Source organism: Balaenoptera ricei, chromosome 16, assembly GCF_028023285.1.
Source record: "Balaenoptera ricei isolate mBalRic1 chromosome 16, mBalRic1.hap2, whole genome shotgun sequence".
Lineage (NCBI taxonomy): Eukaryota > Metazoa > Chordata > Mammalia > Artiodactyla > Balaenopteridae > Balaenoptera > Balaenoptera ricei.
The window spans coordinates 82,650,928-82,665,323 of NC_082654.1; positions in this window are offsets into that span (position 1 = coordinate 82,650,928).

Sequence of the window (14,396 nt, forward strand, 5' to 3'; positions counted from 1 at the left end):
CCATGAGGCCGTAGTCGCAGCTCTGCAGCATTTTAACGCCAGTACGCTTTTCAGGACACCTAGGTGCCTCGCCTGGAAACCCTGTTCCCTGCAAGAACACCGAGTACCCTCAGGCTCCCCTGGCCCTTCTAAGCAATATCCAGGCCCGTAGCTTTCCGACTCACAGTGTGTCTGCCGAGTGTAGGGCCACACAGTGCACTCTAATTGGGACATCTTGATTTAGCCAGCACCTGCACAGTTTTATGGGCACCGTTCTAGCAAGTTCCAACATGCCGTGGAAGTCGCACTCATTCCCTAGTCTGAGCTGCACAGAGAAAAACACTAGGCTTCTCCTTCCATCCAGGACCTCCTACCTGAAGTCACCCTGCCTCAGGAGAAAGACGGCTTGTGTTCCTATTGCAACTGAAGCACAGTTTTTCCTGTAGCACTGCAGGTTTGGAAGAGGCAAGGGCCCAGAGGCCTAGCTAAGGCTTTCCTTGGTGAGGCCGTTCACTAGATGCAGAACACGCTGCCTCGAGAAGTTGATTCAGGGAAGCAACCAGTGTGTACTCTGTGTCTCATTTGACTTGTTAAAAAACCACAGAGATGTATGCTGCCTGTGCCCATGGAAATGGGGGCATGATGGTACTAGCCTTGATTTCCATTTGGAAAGCTCCATGCTTGCTGCCGTGAAGCTCCCTGAAATTCTCTGCTGTTGACAGGCCCCTGTCCACTCTAGCATTGGTGTGGGAAGAAAATGAGTTTTCTCTGGCTACACACGGAGCTTTTTTGGCCGGGGTGGGGCTCACCTTGCCATGCTCTAGAGCTAAAGGGAATCTCAACGTGAGTCCTTGCCTCGAGGTAAGGCCCTGAGTAGCCCTGCAGAAAGGGAGGCATGCAGCTCTTTCCCTGAGCTCTTAGTCGCTGTTCTGCTTTACTTTAAAGGAAGTACCCTTTTCAGGACTCCTAGGCCTCTCGGGTGAGCATCATTTTTGTTCCAAGATCCCTGAGTACCTCCACACCCCTGTAGGCCTGCTGAGCAACAACGAGGCCCATTGGTCCCTCGGAGGTCCTCTGTGTCTGCTGAGTCATGGGAAACACACTGCACTCTTTCTTCTGATATCTTGATTCACAGCACTCGCACAGGTTCAACGGCACCGTTCTAGCAAGTTCCAACATGCCGTGGAAATCGCACTCATTCCTTAGTCTGAGCTGCACAGAGAAAAACACTAGGCTTCTCCTTCCATCTAAGACCTCCTTCCTGAAGTCACCCTGCCATCAGGAGAAACACTGCTTGCGTTCTTATTGCAACTAAAGCACAGTTTTTCCTGTAGCACTGCAGGCTTTTGAAGAGGCACGGGCCCAGAGGCCTAGCTAGGGCGTTCCTTGGTGAGGCCGTTCACTAGATGCAGAACAGCCTGCCTCGAGAAGTTGATTCAGGGAAGCAACCAGTGTGTACTCTGTGTCTCTTTTGATTTGTTAGAAACCACAGAGATGTATGCTGCCTGTGCCAATGGTAATGGGGGCATGATGGTACTAGCCTTGCTTTCCATTTGGAAAGCTCCATGCTTGCGGCCGTGAAGCTCCCTGAAATTCTCTGCTGTTGACAGCCCTCTGGCCACTGTAGGCATGGGTGTGGGAAGAAAATGAGTTTTCTCTGGCTACACACGGAGCTTCATTGGCCGGGGTGGGGCTCACCTTGCCATGCTCTAGAGCTAAAGGGAATCTCAGCCTGAGTCCTCGCCTCGAGGTAAGGCCCTGAGTAGCCCTGCAGAAAGGGAGGCATGCAGCTCTTTTCATGAGCGCTTAGTGGAGGTTCCGCCTTATGTCAAAGGACGTACCCTTTTCAGGACTCCTAGGCCCGTCGGGTGAGCATCATTTCTGTTCCAAGATCACTGACGCACTCCAAACCCCTGTGGGCCTGCTGAGCAGCATTGATTCCCATACGTCCCTCGGAGGCCCTCTGTGTCTGCCGAGTCTCGGGCAACACACTGTATGTTACTTCAGGAGAGCCATATTTCCAGAGCAGTCGAACAGCATCAGAACCACATTTCTAGGCAGTCCAACATGCCCTGGAAGTTTGCGACATTGCCCTCGTCTGAGCTGCCCTGAGAAAACACTCTTCTTGGAATGTATCGAGGACCTCTTTCCTGAAGTCACTCTATTCAAGGAGAAATACAGCATCCTAACATGCTGTGTCGCTCACAGTGCAAGCAACGTGAGAACTTGCCTCGAGGTAAGGCCCTGCAATGCTATGCAGAAGCGGAGGCGTGTAGCAGTTTCCATGAGGCCGTAGTCGCAGCTCTGCAGCATTTTAACGCCAGTACGCTTTTCAGGACACCTAGGTGCCTCGCCTGGAAACCCTGTTCCCTGCAAGAACACCGAGTACCCTCAGGCTCCCCTGGCCCTTCTAAGCAATATCCAGGCCCGTAGCTTTCCGACTCACAGTGTGTCTGCCGAGTGTAGGGCCACACAGTGCACTCTAATTGGGACATCTTGATTTAGCCAGCACCTGCACAGTTTTATGGGCACCGTTCTAGCAAGTTCCAACATGCCGTGGAAGTCGCACTCATTCCCTAGTCTGAGCTGCACAGAGAAAAACACTAGGCTTCTCCTTCCATCCAGGACCTCCTACCTGAAGTCACCCTGCCTCAGGAGAAAGACGGCTTGTGTTCCTATTGCAACTGAAGCACAGTTTTTCCTGTAGCACTGCAGGTTTGGAAGAGGCAAGGGCCCAGAGGCCTAGCTAAGGCTTTCCTTGGTGAGGCCGTTCACTAGATGCAGAACACGCTGCCTCGAGAAGTTGATTCAGGGAAGCAACCAGTGTGTACTCTGTGTCTCATTTGACTTGTTAAAAAACCACAGAGATGTATGCTGCCTGTGCCCATGGAAATGGGGGCATGATGGTACTAGCCTTGCTTTCCATTTGGAAAGTTCCATGCTTGCTGCCGTGAAGCTCCCTGAAATTCTCTGTTGTTGACAGCCCTCTGGCCACTGTAGGCATGGGTGTGGGAAGAAAATGAGTTTTCTCTGGCTACACACGGAGCTTCATTGGCCGGGGTGGGGCTCACCTTGCCATGCTCTAGAGCTAAAGGGAATCTCAGCGTGAGTCCTCGCCTCGAGGTAAGGCCCTGAGTAGCCCTGCAGAAAGGGAGGCATGCAGCTCTTTCCCTGAGCTCTTAGTCGCTGTTTTGCTTTACTTTAAAGGAAGTACCCTTTTCAGGACTCCTAGGCCTCTCGGGTGAGCATCAATTTTGTTCCAAGATCCCTGAGTACCTCCACACCCCTGTAGGCCTGCTGAGCAACAACGAGGCCTATTGGTCCCTCGGAGGTCCTCTGTGTCTGCTGAGTCATGGGAAACACACTGCACTCTTTCTTCTGATATCTTGATTCACAACACTCGCACAGGTTCACGAGCACCGTTCTAGCAAGTTCCAACATGCCGTGGAAATCGCACTCATTCCTTAGTCTGAGCTGCACAGAGAAAAACACTAGGCTTCTCCTTCCATCTAAGACCTCCTTCTTGAAGTCACCCTGCCATCAGGAGAAACACTGCTTGCGTTCTTATTGCAACTAAACACAGTTTTTCCTGTAGCACTGCAGGCTTTTGAAGAGGCACGGGCCCAGAGGCCTAGCTAGGGCGTTCCTTGGTGAGGCCGTTCACTAGATGCAGAACAGCCTGCCTCGAGAAGTTGATTCAGGGAAGCAACCAGTGTGTACTCTGTGTCTCTTTTGATTTGTTAGAAACCACAGAGATGTATGCTGCCTGTGCCAATGGTAATGGGGGCATGATGGTACTAGCCTTGCTTTCCATTTGGAAAGCTCCATGCTTGCGGCCGTGAAGCTCCCTGAAATTCTCTGCTGTAGACAGCCCTCTGGCCACTGTAGGCATGGGTTTGGGAAGAAAATGAGTTTTCTCTGGCTACACACGGAGCTTCATTGGCCGGGGTGGGGCTCACCTTGCCATGCTCTAGAGCTAAAGGGAATCTCAGCCTGAGTCCTCGCCTCGAGGTAAGGCCCTGAGTAGCCCTGCAGAAAGGGAGGCATGCAGCTCTTTTCATGAGCGCTTAGTGGAGGTTCCGCCTTATGTCAAAGGACGTACCCTTTTCAGGACTCCTAGGCCCGTCGGGTGAGCATCATTTCTGTTCCAAGATCACTGACGCACTCCAAACCCCTGTGGGCCTGCTGAGCAGCATTGATTCCCATACGTCCCTCGGAGGCCCTCTGTGTCTGCCGAGTCTCGGGCAACACACTGTATGTTACTTCAGGAGAGCCATATTTCCAGAGCAGTCGAACAGCATCAGAACCACATTTCTAGGCAGTCCAACATGCCCTGGAAGTTTGCGACATTGCCCTCGTCTGAGCTGCCCTGAGAAAACACTCTTCTTGGAATGTATCGAGGACCTCTTTCCTGAAGTCACTCTATTCAAGGAGAAATACAGCATCCTAACATGCTGTGTCGCTCACAGTGCAAGCAACGTGAGAACTTGCCTCGAGGTAAGGCCCTGCAATGCTATGCAGAAGCGGAGGCGTGTAGCAGTTTCCATGAGGCCGTAGTCGCAGCTCTGCAGCATTTTAACGCCAGTACGCTTTTCAGGACACCTAGGTGCCTCGCCTGGAAACCCTGTTCCCTGCAAGAACACCGAGTACCCTCAGGCTCCCCTGGCCCTTCTAAGCAATATCCAGGCCCGTAGCTTTCCGACTCACAGTGTGTCTGCCGAGTGTAGGGCCACACAGTGCACTCTAATTGGGACATCTTGATTTAGCCAGCACCTGCACAGTTTTATGGGCACCGTTCTAGCAAGTTCCAACATGCCGTGGAAGTCGCACTCATTCCCTAGTCTGAGCTGCACAGAGAAAAACACTAGGCTTCTCCTTCCATCCAGGACCTCCTACCTGAAGTCACCCTGCCTCAGGAGAAAGACGGCTTGTGTTCCTATTGCAACTGAAGCACAGTTTTTCCTGTAGCACTGCAGGTTTGGAAGAGGCAAGGGCCCAGAGGCCTAGCTAAGGCTTTCCTTGGTGAGGCCGTTCACTAGATGCAGAACACGCTGCCTCGAGAAGTTGATTCAGGGAAGCAACCAGTGTGTACTCTGTGTCTCATTTGACTTGTTAAAAAACCACAGAGATGTATGCTGCCTGTGCCCATGGAAATGGGGGCATGATGGTACTAGCCTTGCTTTCCATTTGGAAAGTTCCATGCTTGCTGCCGTGAAGCTCCCTGAAATTCTCTGTTGTTGACAGCCCTCTGGCCACTGTAGGCATGGGTGTGGGAAGAAAATGAGTTTTCTCTGGCTACACACGGAGCTTCATTGGCCGGGGTGGGGCTCACCTTGCCATGCTCTAGAGCTAAAGGGAATCTCAGCGTGAGTCCTCGCCTCGAGGTAAGGCCCTGAGTAGCCCTGCAGAAAGGGAGGCATGCAGCTCTTTCCCTGAGCTCTTAGTCGCTGTTTTGCTTTACTTTAAAGGAAGTACCCTTTTCAGGACTCCTAGGCCTCTCGGGTGAGCATCAATGATGTTCCAAGATCCCTGAGTACCTCCACACCCCTGTAGGCCTGCTGAGCAACAACGAGGCCTATTGGTCCCTCGGAGGTCCTCTGTGTCTGCTGAGTCATGGGAAACACACTGCACTCTTTCTTCTGATATCTTGATTCACAACACTCGCACAGGTTCACGAGCACCGTTCTAGCAAGTTCCAACATGCCGTGGAAATCGCACTCATTCCTTAGTCTGAGCTGCAAAGAGAAAAACACTAGGCTTCTCCTTCCATCTAAGACCTCCTTCTTGAAGTCACCCTGCCATCAGGAGAAACACTGCTTGCGTTCTTATTGCAACTAAACACAGTTTTTCCTGTAGCACTGCAGGCTTTTGAAGAGGCACGGGCCCAGAGGCCTAGCTAGGGCGTTCCTTGGTGAGGCCGTTCACTAGATGCAGAACAGCCTGCCTCGAGAAGTTGATTCAGGGAAGCAACCAGTGTGTACTCTGTGTCTCTTTTGATTTGTTAGAAACCACAGAGATGTATGCTGCCTGTGCCAATGGTAATGGGGGCATGATGGTACTAGCCTTGCTTTCCATTTGGAAAGCTCCATGCTTGCTGCCGTGAAGCTCCCTGAAATTCTCTGCTGTTGACAGCCCTCTGGCCACTGTAGGCATGGGTGTGGGAAGAAAATGAGTTTTCTCTGGCTACACACGGAGCTTCATTGGCCGGGGTGGGGCTCACCTTGCCATGCTCTAGAGCTAAAGGGAATCTCAACGTGAGTCCTTGCCTCGAGGTAAGGCCCTGAGTAGCCCTGCAGAAAGGGAGGCATGCAGCTCTTTCCCTGAGCTCTTAGTCGCTGTTCTGCTTTACTTTAAAGGAAGTACCCTTTTCAGGACTCCTAGGCCTCTCGGGTGAGCATCATTTTTGTTCCAAGATCCCTGAGTACCTCCACACCCCTGTAGGCCTGCTGAGCAACAACGAGGCCCATTGGTCCCTCGGAGGTCCTCTGTGTCTGCTGAGTCATGGGAAACACACTGCACTCTTTCTTCTGATATCTTGATTCACAGCACTCGCACAGGTTCACGAGCACCGTTCTAGCAAGTTCCAACATGCCGTGGAAATCGCACTCATTCCTTAGTCTGAGCTGCACAGAGAAAAACACTAGGCTTCTCCTTCCATCTAAGACCTCCTTCCTGAAGTCACCCTGCCATCAGGAGAAACACTGCTTGCGTTCTTATTGCAACTAAAGCACAGTTTTTCCTGTAGCACTGCAGGCTTTTGAAGAGGCACGGGCCCAGAGGCCTAGCTAGGGCGTTCCTTGGTGAGGCCGTTCACTAGATGCAGAACAGCCTGCCTCGAGAAGTTGATTCAGGGAAGCAACCAGTGTGTACTCTGTGTCTCTTTTGATTTGTTAGAAACCACAGAGATGTATGCTGCCTGTGCCAATGGTAATGGGGGCATGATGGTACTAGCCTTGCTTTCCATTTGGAAAGCTCCATGCTTGCGGCCGTGAAGCTCCCTGAAATTCTCTGCTGTTGACAGCCCTCTGGCCACTGTAGGCATGGGTTTGGGAAGAAAATGAGTTTTCTCTGGCTACACACGGAGCTTCATTGGCCGGGGTGGGGCTCACCTTGCCATGCTCTAGAGCTAAAGGGAATCTCAGCCTGAGTCCTCGCCTCGAGGTAAGGCCCTGAGTAGCCCTGCAGAAAGGGAGGCATGCAGCTCTTTTCATGAGCGCTTAGTGGAGGTTCCGCCTTATGTCAAAGGACGTACCCTTTTCAGGACTCCTAGGCCCGTCGGGTGAGCATCATTTCTGTTCCAAGATCACTGACGCACTCCAAACCCCTGTGGGCCTGCTGAGCAGCATTGATTCCCATACGTCCCTCGGAGGCCCTCTGTGTCTGCCGAGTCTCGGGCAACACACTGTATGTTACTTCAGGAGAGCCATATTTCCAGAGCAGTCGAACAGCATCAGAACCACATTTCTAGGCAGTCCAACATGCCCTGGAAGTTTGCGACATTGCCCTCGTCTGAGCTGCCCTGAGAAAACACTCTTCTTGGAATGTATCGAGGACCTCTTTCCTGAAGTCACTCTATTCAAGGAGAAATACAGCATCCTAACATGCTGTGTCGCTCACAGTGCAAGCAACGTGAGAACTTGCCTCGAGGTAAGGCCCTGCAATGCTATGCAGAAGCGGAGGCGTGTAGCAGTTTCCATGAGGCCGTAGTCGCAGCTCTGCAGCATTTTAACGCCAGTACGCTTTTCAGGACACCTAGGTGCCTCGCCTGGAAACCCTGTTCCCTGCAAGAACACCGAGTACCCTCAGGCTCCCCTGGCCCTTCTAAGCAATATCCAGGCCCGTAGCTTTCCGACTCACAGTGTGTCTGCCGAGTGTAGGGCCACACAGTGCACTCTAATTGGGACATCTTGATTTAGCCAGCACCTGCACAGTTTTATGGGCACCGTTCTAGCAAGTTCCAACATGCCGTGGAAGTCGCACTCATTCCCTAGTCTGAGCTGCACAGAGAAAAACACTAGGCTTCTCCTTCCATCCAGGACCTCCTACCTGAAGTCACCCTGCCTCAGGAGAAAGACGGCTTGTGTTCCTATTGCAACTGAAGCACAGTTTTTCCTGTAGCACTGCAGGTTTGGAAGAGGCAAGGGCCCAGAGGCCTAGCTAAGGCTTTCCTTGGTGAGGCCGTTCACTAGATGCAGAACACGCTGCCTCGAGAAGTTGATTCAGGGAAGCAACCAGTGTGTACTCTGTGTCTCATTTGACTTGTTAAAAAACCACAGAGATGTATGCTGCCTGTGCCCATGGAAATGGGGGCATGATGGTACTAGCCTTGCTTTCCATTTGGAAAGTTCCATGCTTGCTGCCGTGAAGCTCCCTGAAATTCTCTGTTGTTGACAGCCCTCTGGCCACTGTAGGCATGGGTGTGGGAAGAAAATGAGTTTTCTCTGGCTACACACGGAGCTTCATTGGCCGGGGTGGGGCTCACCTTGCCATGCTCTAGAGCTAAAGGGAATCTCAGCGTGAGTCCTCGCCTCGAGGTAAGGCCCTGAGTAGCCCTGCAGAAAGGGAGGCATGCAGCTCTTTCCCTGAGCTCTTAGTCGCTGTTTTGCTTTACTTTAAAGGAAGTACCCTTTTCAGGACTCCTAGGCCTCTCGGGTGAGCATCAATGATGTTCCAAGATCCCTGAGTACCTCCACACCCCTGTAGGCCTGCTGAGCAACAACGAGGCCTATTGGTCCCTCGGAGGTCCTCTGTGTCTGCTGAGTCATGGGAAACACACTGCACTCTTTCTTCTGATATCTTGATTCACAACACTCGCACAGGTTCACGAGCACCGTTCTAGCAAGTTCCAACATGCCGTGGAAATCGCACTCATTCCTTAGTCTGAGCTGCACAGAGAAAAACACTAGGCTTCTCCTTCCATCTAAGACCTCCTTCTTGAAGTCACCCTGCCATCAGGAGAAACACTGCTTGCGTTCTTATTGCAACTAAACACAGTTTTTCCTGTAGCACTGCAGGCTTTTGAAGAGGCACGGGCCCAGAGGCCTAGCTAGGGCGTTCCTTGGTGAGGCCGTTCACTAGATGCAGAACAGCCTGCCTCGAGAAGTTGATTCAGGGAAGCAACCAGTGTGTACTCTGTGTCTCTTTTGATTTGTTAGAAACCACAGAGATGTATGCTGCCTGTGCCAATGGTAATGGGGGCATGATGGTACTAGCCTTGCTTTCCATTTGGAAAGCTCCATGCTTGCTGCCGTGAAGCTCCCTGAAATTCTCTGCTGTTGACAGCCCTCTGGCCACTGTAGGCATGGGTGTGGGAAGAAAATGAGTTTTCTCTGGCTACACACGGAGCTTCATTGGCCGGGGTGGGGCTCACCTTGCCATGCTCTAGAGCTAAAGGGAATCTCAACGTGAGTCCTTGCCTCGAGGTAAGGCCCTGAGTAGCCCTGCAGAAAGGGAGGCATGCAGCTCTTTCCCTGAGCTCTTAGTCGCTGTTCTGCTTTACTTTAAAGGAAGTACCCTTTTCAGGACTCCTAGGCCTCTCGGGTGAGCATCATTTTTGTTCCAAGATCCCTGAGTACCTCCACACCCCTGTAGGCCTGCTGAGCAACAACGAGGCCCATTGGTCCCTCGGAGGTCCTCTGTGTCTGCTGAGTCATGGGAAACACACTGCACTCTTTCTTCTGATATCTTGATTCACAGCACTCGCACAGGTTCACGAGCACCGTTCTAGCAAGTTCCAACATGCCGTGGAAATCGCACTCATTCCTTAGTCTGAGCTGCACAGAGAAAAACACTAGGCTTCTCCTTCCATCTAAGACCTCCTTCCTGAAGTCACCCTGCCATCAGGAGAAACACTGCTTGCGTTCTTATTGCAACTAAAGCACAGTTTTTCCTGTAGCACTGCAGGCTTTTGAAGAGGCACGGGCCCAGAGGCCTAGCTAGGGCGTTCCTTGGTGAGGCCGTTCACTAGATGCAGAACAGCCTGCCTCGAGAAGTTGATTCAGGGAAGCAACCAGTGTGTACTCTGTGTCTCTTTTGATTTGTTAGAAACCACAGAGATGTATGCTGCCTGTGCCAATGGTAATGGGGGCATGATGGTACTAGCCTTGCTTTCCATTTGGAAAGCTCCATGCTTGCGGCCGTGAAGCTCCCTGAAATTCTCTGCTGTTGACAGCCCTCTGGCCACTGTAGGCATGGGTTTGGGAAGAAAATGAGTTTTCTCTGGCTACACACGGAGCTTCATTGGCCGGGGTGGGGCTCACCTTGCCATGCTCTAGAGCTAAAGGGAATCTCAGCCTGAGTCCTCGCCTCGAGGTAAGGCCCTGAGTAGCCCTGCAGAAAGGGAGGCATGCAGCTCTTTTCATGAGCGCTTAGTGGAGGTTCCGCCTTATGTCAAAGGACGTACCCTTTTCAGGACTCCTAGGCCCGTCGGGTGAGCATCATTTCTGTTCCAAGATCACTGACGCACTCCAAACCCCTGTGGGCCTGCTGAGCAGCATTGATTCCCATACGTCCCTCGGAGGCCCTCTGTGTCTGCCGAGTCTCGGGCAACACACTGTATGTTCCTTCAGGAGAGCCATATTTCCAGAGCAGTCGAACAGCATCAGAACCACATTTCTAGGCAGTCCAACATGCCCTGGAAGTTTGCGACATTGCCCTCGTCTGAGCTGCCCTGAGAAAACACTCTTCTTGGAATGTATCGAGGACCTCTTTCCTGAAGTCACTCTATTCAAGGAGAAATACAGCATCCTAACATGCTGTGTCGCTCACAGTGCAAGCAACGTGAGAACTTGCCTCGAGGTAAGGCCCTGCAATGCTATGCAGAAGCGGAGGCGTGTAGCAGTTTCCATGAGGCCGTAGTCGCAGCTCTGCAGCATTTTAACGCCAGTACGCTTTTCAGGACACCTAGGTGCCTCGCCTGGAAACCCTGTTCCCTGCAAGAACACCGAGTACCCTCAGGCTCCCCTGGCCCTTCTAAGCAATATCCAGGCCCGTAGCTTTCCGACTCACAGTGTGTCTGCCGAGTGTAGGGCCACACAGTGCACTCTAATTGGGACATCTTGATTTAGCCAGCACCTGCACAGTTTTATGGGCACCGTTCTAGCAAGTTCCAACATGCCGTGGAAGTCGCACTCATTCCCTAGTCTGAGCTGCACAGAGAAAAACACTAGGCTTCTCCTTCCATCCAGGACCTCCTACCTGAAGTCACCCTGCCTCAGGAGAAAGACGGCTTGTGTTCCTATTGCAACTGAAGCACAGTTTTTCCTGTAGCACTGCAGGTTTGGAAGAGGCAAGGGCCCAGAGGCCTAGCTAAGGCTTTCCTTGGTGAGGCCGTTCACTAGATGCAGAACACGCTGCCTCGAGAAGTTGATTCAGGGAAGCAACCAGTGTGTACTCTGTGTCTCATTTGACTTGTTAAAAAACCACAGAGATGTATGCTGCCTGTGCCCATGGAAATGGGGGCATGATGGTACTAGCCTTGATTTCCATTTGGAAAGCTCCATGCTTGCTGCCGTGAAGCTCCCTGAAATTCTCTGCTGTTGACAGGCCCCTGGCCACTCTAGCATTGGTGTGGGAAGAAAATGAGTTTTCTCTGGCTACACACGGAGCTTTTTTGGCCGGGGTGGGGCTCACCTTGCCATGCTCTAGAGCTAAAGGGAATCTCAACGTGAGTCCTTGCCTCGAGGTAAGGCCCTGAGTAGCCCTGCAGAAAGGGAGGCATGCAGCTCTTTTCATGAGCTCTTAGACGCTGTTCTGCTTTACTTTAAAGGAAGTACCCTTTTCAGGTCTCCTAGGCCTCTCGGGTGAGCATCATTTTTGTTCCAAGATCCCTGAGTACCTCCACACCCCTGTAGGCCTGCTGAGCAACAACGAGGCCCATTGGTCCCTCGGAGGTCCTCTGTGTCTGCTGAGTCATAGGCAACACACTGCACTCTTTCTTGTGATATCTTGATTCACAGCACTCGCACAGGTTCACGAGCACCGTTCTAGCAAGCTCCAACATGCCGTGGAAATCGCACTCATTCCTTAGTCTGAGCTGCACAGAGAAAAACACTAGGCTTCTCCTTCCATCTAAGACCTCCTTCCTGAAGTCACCCTGCCATCAGGAGAAACACTGCTTGCGTTCTTATTGCAACTAAAGCACAGTTTTTCCTGTAGCACTGCAGGCTTTTGAAGAGGCACGGGCCCAGAGGCCTAGCTAGGGCGTTCCTTGGTGAGGCCGTTCACTAGATGCAGAACAGCCTGCCTCGAGAAGTTGATTCAGGGAAGCAACCAGTGTGTACTCTGTGTCTCTTTTGATTTGTTAGAAACCACAGAGATGTATGCTGCCTGTGCCAATGGTAATGGGGGCATGATGGTACTAGCCTTGCTTTCCATTTGGAAAGTTCCATGCTTGCTGCCGTGAAGCTCCCTGAAATTCTCTGTTGTTGACAGCCCTCTGGCCACTGTAGGCATGGGTGTGGGAAGAAAATGAGTTTTCTCTGGCTACACACGGAGCTTCATTGGCCGGGGTGGGGCTCACCTTGCCATGCTCTAGAGCTAAAGGGAATCTCAGCGTGAGTCCTCGCCTCGAGGTAAGGCCCTGAGTAGCCCTGCAGAAAGGGAGGCATGCAGCTCTTTCCCTGAGCTCTTAGTCGCTGTTTTGCTTTACTTTAAAGGAAGTACCCTTTTCAGGACTCCTAGGCCTCTCGGGTGAGCATCAATTTTGTTCCAAGATCCCTGAGTACCTCCACACCCCTGTAGGCCTGCTGAGCAACAACGAGGCCTATTGGTCCCTCGGAGGTCCTCTGTGTCTGCTGAGTCATGGGAAACACACTGCACTCTTTCTTCTGATATCTTGATTCACAACACTCGCACAGGTTCACGAGCACCGTTCTAGCAAGTTCCAACATGCTGTGGAAATCGCACTCATTCCTTAGTCTGAGCTGCACAGAGAAAAACACTAGGCTTCTCCTTCCATCTAAGACCTCCTTCTTGAAGTCACCCTGCCATCAGGAGAAACACTGCTTGCGTTCTTACTGCAACTAAAGCACAGTTTTTCCTGTAGCACTGCAGGCTTTTGAAGAGGCACGGGCCCAGAGGCCTAGCTAGGGCGTTCCTTGGTGAGGCTGTTCACTAGATGCAGAACACGCTGCCTCGAGAAGTTGATTCAGGGAAGCAACCAGTGTGTACTCTGTGTCTCTTTTGATTTGTTACAAACCACAGAGATGTATGTTGCCTGTGCCAATGGTAATGGCGGCATGATGGTACTAGCCTTGCTTTCCATTTGGAAAGCTCCATGCTTGCTGCCGTGAAGTTCCCTGAAATTCTCTGCTGTTGACAGCCCTCTGGCCACTGTAGGCATGGGTGTGGGAAGAAAATGAGTGTTCTCTGGCTACACACGGAGCTTCATTGGCCGGGGTGGGGCTCACCTTGCCATGCTCTAGAGCTAAAGGGAATCTCAGCCTGAGTCCTCGCCTCGAGGTAAGGCCCTGAGTAGCCCTGCAGAAAGGGAGGCATGCAGCTCTTTTCATGAGCGCTTAGTGGAGGTTCCGCCTTATGTCAAAGGACGTACCCTTTTCAGGACTCCTAGGCCCGTCGGGTGAGCATCATTTCTGTTCCAAGATCACTGACGCACTCCAAACCCCTGTGGGCCTGCTGAGCAGCATTGATTCCCATACGTCCCTCGGAGGCCCTCTGTGTCTGCCGAGTCTCGGGCAACACACTGTATGTTACTTCAGGAGAGCCATATTTCCAGAGCAGTCGAACAGCATCAGAACCACATTTCTAGGCAGTCCAACATGCCCTGGAAGTTTGCGACATTGCCCTCGTCTGAGCTGCCCTGAGAAAACACTCTTCTTGGAATGTATCGAGGACCTCTTTCCTGAAGTCGCTCTATTCAAGGAGAAATACAGCATCCTAACATGCTGTGTCGCTCACAGTGCAAGCAACGTGAGAACTTGCCTCGAGGTAAGGCCCTGCAATGCTATGCAGAAGCGGAGGCGTGTAGCAGTTTCCATGAGGCCGTAGTCGCAGCTCTGCAGCATTTTAACGCCAGTACGCTTTTCAGGACACCTAGGTGCCTCGCCTGGAAACCCTGTTCCCTGCAAGAACACCGAGTACCCTCAGGCTCCCCTGGCCCTTCTAAGCAATATCCAGGCCCGTAGCTTTCCGACTCACAGTGTGTCTGCCGAGTGTAGGGCCACACAGTGCACTCTAATTGGGACATCTTGATTTAGCCAGCACCTGCACAGTTTTATGGGCACCGTTCTAGCAAGTTCCAACATGCCGTGGAAGTCGCACTCATTCCCTAGTCTGAGCTGCACAGAGAAAAACACTAGGCTTCTCCTTCCATCCAGGACCTCCTACCTGAAGTCACCCTGCCTCAGGAGAAAGACGGCTTGTGTTCCTATTGCAACTGAAGCACAGTTTTTCCTGTA